Source organism: Salvelinus sp. IW2-2015, linkage group LG4q.1:29, assembly GCF_002910315.2.
Source record: "Salvelinus sp. IW2-2015 linkage group LG4q.1:29, ASM291031v2, whole genome shotgun sequence".
Classification (NCBI taxonomy): Eukaryota; Metazoa; Chordata; class Actinopteri; order Salmoniformes; family Salmonidae; genus Salvelinus; species Salvelinus sp. IW2-2015.
Window position 1 is genome coordinate 89,413,277 of NC_036842.1, and position 6,093 is coordinate 89,419,369.

At 41.0% G+C, this 6,093-nt stretch overlaps 1 long non-coding RNA gene across 2 annotated transcripts; it reads right to left on the reverse strand.

The window, feature by feature from the left end:
• Window positions 1–1,819: 1,819 nt before the first annotated feature.
• LOC111961201 (uncharacterized) lies at window positions 1,820–5,881 on the reverse strand. Of its 2 annotated transcripts, none has more exons than XR_002876977.2 (3): window positions 5,792–5,881; window positions 3,782–3,818; window positions 1,820–2,069 (listed from the first exon to the last, which is right to left on the reverse strand). It is a non-coding gene; the product is annotated as an uncharacterized lncRNA (long non-coding RNA). The 2 variants fall into 2 exon arrangements; XR_002876976.2 differs by having other exon boundaries at window positions 1,820–2,072.
• Between the last annotated feature and the right edge of the window lie 212 nt (window positions 5,882–6,093).

The following is a 6,093-nucleotide window of genomic DNA, read 5'->3' on the forward strand; positions in this document are numbered from 1 at the left end:
TTAACGACCGTTCCACAGGTGCATGTTCATTAATTGTTTATGGTTCATTGAACAAGCATGAGAAACGGTATTTAAACCCTTTACAATGAAGATCTGTGAAGTTATTTGGATTTTTACGAATTATCTTTGAAAGACAGGGTCCTGAAAAGGGGCCGCTTCTTTTTTTGCTAAGTTTATYTGGTGTCTTTATTAGGACAGCCTTCTTATGACTTGGTGGCAGTACGAATATGGACACCGTACTCATAAAATAAGTAAAGTATGTATAGGATCATCAGCCCAGATCCAGCTTAGCGGGAGCAAGACAACACCAAAGTATCAGTCAAATGAAAGTATATTAGGGAGGATAAAACAGCTGTGATGCAATAATACACATTTTTGTCATTTCCCCAAATTGAGTACAAAATGTGAAGACATCTAAAAGAAATCTGTTATAGTGTTTACTGCTAATTCATAACTATAATATCCCGTACATAGGCCTACTGTATGTCTGAATAATGTGAATATGACATATACACTGAGTTTACAAAATATTAGGAYCGTCTGCTCTTTCCATGACATACACTGACCAGGTGAATCCAGGTGAAAGCTCTGATCCCTTATTGATGTCACTTGTTTAATCCACTACAATCAGTGTAGATGAAGGGGGAMGAGACAGGTTAAAGCCTTGATACAATTGGGACATGGATTGTCTATGTGTGCCATTCAGAGGGTGAATGGGAAGACAAAAGATTTAAGTGCATTTGAACGGGGTGTGGTAGTAAGTGCCAGGCGGACCGGTTTGTGTCAAGAACTGCAATGCTGCTGGGTTTTTCACGCTCAAAGTTTCCCGTGTGTATCAAGAATGTTCCACCACCCAAAGGACATGCAGTCAACTTGACACAACTGTGGGAAGCATTGGAGTCAACATGGGACAGCATCTCTGTGGAACGCTTTCGACACCTTGTAGAGTCCATGCCCCGACAAACTGAGGCTGTTCTTAGGGCAAAAGGGGGAGCAACTCAATATTAGGAAGGTGTTCCTAATGTTTTGTACACTCAGTGTATGTCAGACGAGGCTGATGGGAGGAGCTATGGGACAGGCTCGTTGTAATGGCTGGAATGGAATAAATGGAAAGGTATCAAACACATGGAAACTACATGTTTGACCATTACAATGACATTCCATTGCAACTACAAACATTACAAACACATTCCAGCCATTACAATGAGCCCGTCCTCCTATAGCTCCTCCCACCAGCCTCGTCTGGTGTAGGTAGTATGTGATCAGACTGCCCGATAATGTCAACCTTATGCAACTGGGAGCTTTCACTTCACTATGGCTATTTGGACAGTTACATTACCTATTTAAATTATTACTGTATCTCTTCAGAAGACACATTACGTTTTGGATAACATTTAAACTTTTTTGAATTATTTTGAAGGTTTCATATCTATTATTTGAATTGATTTTCTTTATCAAAGAAATTAAGTCAAGCCAAAGGGGTGGGGTTAAAATATATTTAATTACAAACATACATTTATTTCCTACAAATGTGGTTGATCAAATTTCATTTTCACAGCATTGATTCTATTAGGACGTACAAGGGATTGTGCAAACGCTGTTTCATAAAGAATCTGAAATACCACATAATATAAAGGGCTTTAAATACAGTACAAATATGTATTTTGAGATGGTATTCAAATTATGGCGCATGTCTCCCATTGACATCAKTTAATGATTTAAACGTGAGGATCTCAACTCTAATACCAACCAAAATGAATAACCTGTACTCCCTCCCCCTAAAACCTAACGTGAACCCTGTGTGGTTGTTATGGAGATATTTTGTGTGTGGTTGTTATGGAGATATTTTGTGTGTGGTTGTTATGGAGATATTTTGTGTGTGGTTGTAATGGAGATATTTTGTGTGTGGTTGTTATGGAGATATTTTGTGTGTGGTTGTTATGGAGATATATTGTGTGTGGTTGTTATGGAGATATTTTGTGTTATGAATACACATAGTAGAGTCTTGCATTTCATCAGTTGGGGCTTCTTCCTCAGGGTTTTTCCTTTGTATTGTTAATGTCCAACACCTGCTGAGAGACAAAAACGAAAAGATAATTTAGTCCTGAAGAAATGTCTCCAACAAAAAGCGGACAAAAGACACAAAAGTTTTATAAAATGGAAAAACTGTGCAGAAAGTGGCAAAATGTTGCAAGAAAACAGAAAAACAACCAGAACAGCCAAACTCTTAAAAATAAATAAATAAATCACTTTAAAATAAAGTAGTAAGGTAATTCTAGTACTAAGTGAGTCATAGTTAATCAAATCTAACCACTCCTTCAGACAATGGCATAGCGTATCAAACTTTATTAGGTGTTAATAGAGACACTGATTGATAAACGAGTTATCTAATGTAAGAGCGGTTAATCAAATTGTGTGTGTGTGTGTACGTACAAGCGTGCGTTTGTGTATGTGAGCGTTGCTTTGTGTGTGAATGCGTGTGTAGCTGTGTGTCAGACCCAGTACAACACCTCTGTTGACACATACTCTGAGGTTTCTGCAGTGACACTAGAGGGATTGATAGCTGTGCCATTGTCATTTGCCCTTCAATTCATTACCATGGGGCTATTTCAGCTGAAGAATTGCGAAGGTTTCAAGGGTGGGGGCGCTATTTAGGGTGACACTCAAAAGGACTTGCGACAGCTTTTCCATTCCCCCAAGTCTGATTCAGTGGTAGCATCCTGAGAGGATATCCCTAGTTGGGCTTGGACTGGYCTGAGGGTGCTACTGATTATACAGTGTATACTGTATTGGGGAACTAGAAAAAGTACCACTGTCGGGTGAAAGATACTTGGGCAGAAAGGCGTACTGTAATAAACATATCAACTTGATGCCCATACAGTAGGTGCCAAGTCTTTCTGCTCTGTGTCAGTACAACTGCATCAGTAAATACTATGTTACTAGTKTCAACTCAACAGCCATTGACCTACTGAGAGAACAAGCCTTTAAAACATTAACGTTGAGTGTATAAGCCCGGTGACTTTGCTGCTTAACCGGCTGGTAATCCTCCACAGCACACAGGTGTAATGCAACAGTAATGGGACAATACAAGCAGCTGCTCTGTGGCATGCGTGGCATCAAGCCGATGCTCGGCACGGTATTCTGCGGCTCCTGGTGGCATGGGATGAACTACGAAGGAATGGGTCTGCGTCCCAAATGGCACACTATGTAGCGCACTACTTTTGACCAGGGTCTATAGTAGTGCAGTATTCAGTGAACAGGAAGCCATTTGGGAAGCAGGACAGTGACACGGTAGCCATCTAAGGAGCGTGAAAGGTTCTTTCTACAGGGAAACAAGGTCAGGGGGAACAGCCTCTTTTTAAATATAGAACAGCGATGCAGCGAGGCAGGGACCTTTGAAGGAGCCATGCCCAAGATGACTAGCAGATTTGATTTACGGTGGCCAGCGGAACACAAACAGGACGATGGTTGTAGGAGTTGTGGACACCTGGTTTCCATGGGAGGGGGTCCGTAAATCAATTCGAGGTGTTGTGTGTGTGTGTGTGTGTGTGTGTGTGTGTGTGTGTGTGTTGTGTGTGTGTGTGTTGTGTGTGTGTGGTGTGTGGTGTGTGTGTGTGTGTGTGTGTGTGTGTGTCCGTGTGTCCGTGTGTCCGTCCTTCAGAAGAGACACTTTTCTTAGTCTCACCTCCTTTTCATGTGTGACGATGTCACACACAACAGGTTCGGAAAAGCCCTGTTTCAAAACACACACACAGACACCATGGTGAGAGAACTTGCTTACCATTTGTGACAGATTTGCTCTTGCCTCCGACTGTCTCCTGTGAAAACAAATGAGACTGTATTTTAGGCTGTATCATGTCTTGTTACTAAGCCATGTGACCTTTACCAGCGTGACTGTATTTCAGGCTGTATCCTGTCTTGTTACTAAGCCATGTGACCTTTACCAGCGTGACCTTATTTCAGGCTGTATCCTGTCGTACCAGGGGCCAATCCCTATTACTTATTAACATTTATTTGTGGAGCTCAGATTCACAAACTGAACAAAATATGTAAAAGCAACATGCAAACAATTTCAAAGATTTTACTCTTTGACAGTTTTACAGTTTTACATTTTACAGTTCATATGAGGAAATCAGTCGATTTAAATAAATTCATCAGGCCCTAATCTATGGATTTCACATGACTGGGAATACAGATATGCATCTGTTGGTCACAGATACCTTAAAAAAAAGGTAGGGGCGTGGATCAGAAAACCAGTCAGTATCTGGTGTGACCACTATTTGCCTCATGCAGCGAGACACATCTCCTTCGCATAGAGTTGATCAGGTTGTTGATTGTGGCCTGTGGAATGTTGTCCCACTCCTCTTCAATGGCTGTGCAAGTTGCTGGATATTGGCGGGAACTGGAACACGCTGTGGTACACGTCAATCCAGAGCATCCCGAACATGCTCCGTGGGTGACATGTCTGGGGAGTATGCAGGCCATGGAAGAACTGAGACATTTTCAGCTTCCAGGAATTGTGTAAATAATGTATTGTGTCATTTTGGGGTCACTTTTATTAGTTACAGAGGGTCAAAAGAACTTTGACCCTCTAACTTTCTCACTCATCATTATTCACAATTCATTCAGGATTATCCGTAATCATGGTAGCATCCACATTAATGTAGAAGTGTTTAGAAACATATTATATTCTTAACAACTATATTACTTGTTAAACAAAATCTCTTTCTCTGAGCAATTGTATTAGAATAAAAATATATTAATTCCCAATTCTTTGAGCAGACAATATAGCTCAGTATTTGAATTATTATTTTTTTCCCTCGTTATTACTCATCTTTATCAAGGGTGTCAATAATTTCGGACCCCACTGTATGTCCTGACTGGCACAGATGTATTTTGCCTTTGCACCAAACTGCTGAGCAATGCAATCCATATGTCCCTTCACATAACATCTACAGCATTTCTCTAAATAAGTATTTAAATATCAATGGTGAAAAGCCACATCAGAAGACTACAGTTCCCAAAATGCCATTCTTCTAGTCAAAGCCACTATGGAAACTAAGGATGGRCACATACTTCACAAACAGATATACTGCATGTGAGAAGGCGATATGGTGATTGATTTGATAGGACATAGTGGGAATCCAAATCACATGAGTCAGACCTGTTTCTGTTCTGATAGTTTTCTTCCTATAGAGGTGCAGCTGACCCATTCTGTGTCATGGTGTTGGTGTTTGACGGAGAATACGTAGGTGAATAATTTTCTGCAAGTTACAATAACTCAGTAGCCTGCTGTTTTGACATCTTCCATGGTCATTGTTTGGTATGACAGAAAAATGGTATTCTGGGAACTGGGATCCGACTAGACTGAGTCCCCGGTGGTATAATCTGTAAAACTTGACTTATGCTCAATACCAATTACCTCATCCGCTCATCGAGATTTAAAGGTGCAGTCAATAAAGAGGACTGCTTCAAATGGGGAGGGATCACAGAATCCTGTTATTGTACCGGACACCCAAAGAAGCATTCGATATCATTGTCACTCTGTAGATAGCTACTACAGTATTGTGGTCCAATCTCTAATTTACCCCTAAACCCAACACACAATTATTGGACAGGCGTTCGCAATAATTATGGAAAAATTCCACCTAGCTTATAAAAGGGCAAGGTGAAGGGCAAGGTGAAGCTATCACAACATTGTTAACACCCATCAAATCCTCTCAGGTCTCCATAAGTGTCTGGGGCTAGGGGTTGATTTGGGACAGGGCCATCGTCTGGTCTACTAGCTCACCTTAGAAGGGGAGGAGCCCTTTGTTTGCCCATAGGCTGCGCTTGTTGCCGACAACCACGGGTTTCAGGTCCTGCAACAGAGCGCATAGCGTGCCGTGGGGAAGGAGACATAGTGAGGCTGTAGTGCATTTAATCTGAACTAAAGCTTGGATGGAACTACGCTGGATGCTAACAAGTGCATCAATGTTTGGTGAATGATCAGGAGTAAATTATGAATAATCTATTGGCTAACTGGAGGTTAATGTTTCTATTAATGGTGCATTCAAGAATGTACTTTTTAAAGATATTAAATGCATCTCGCTA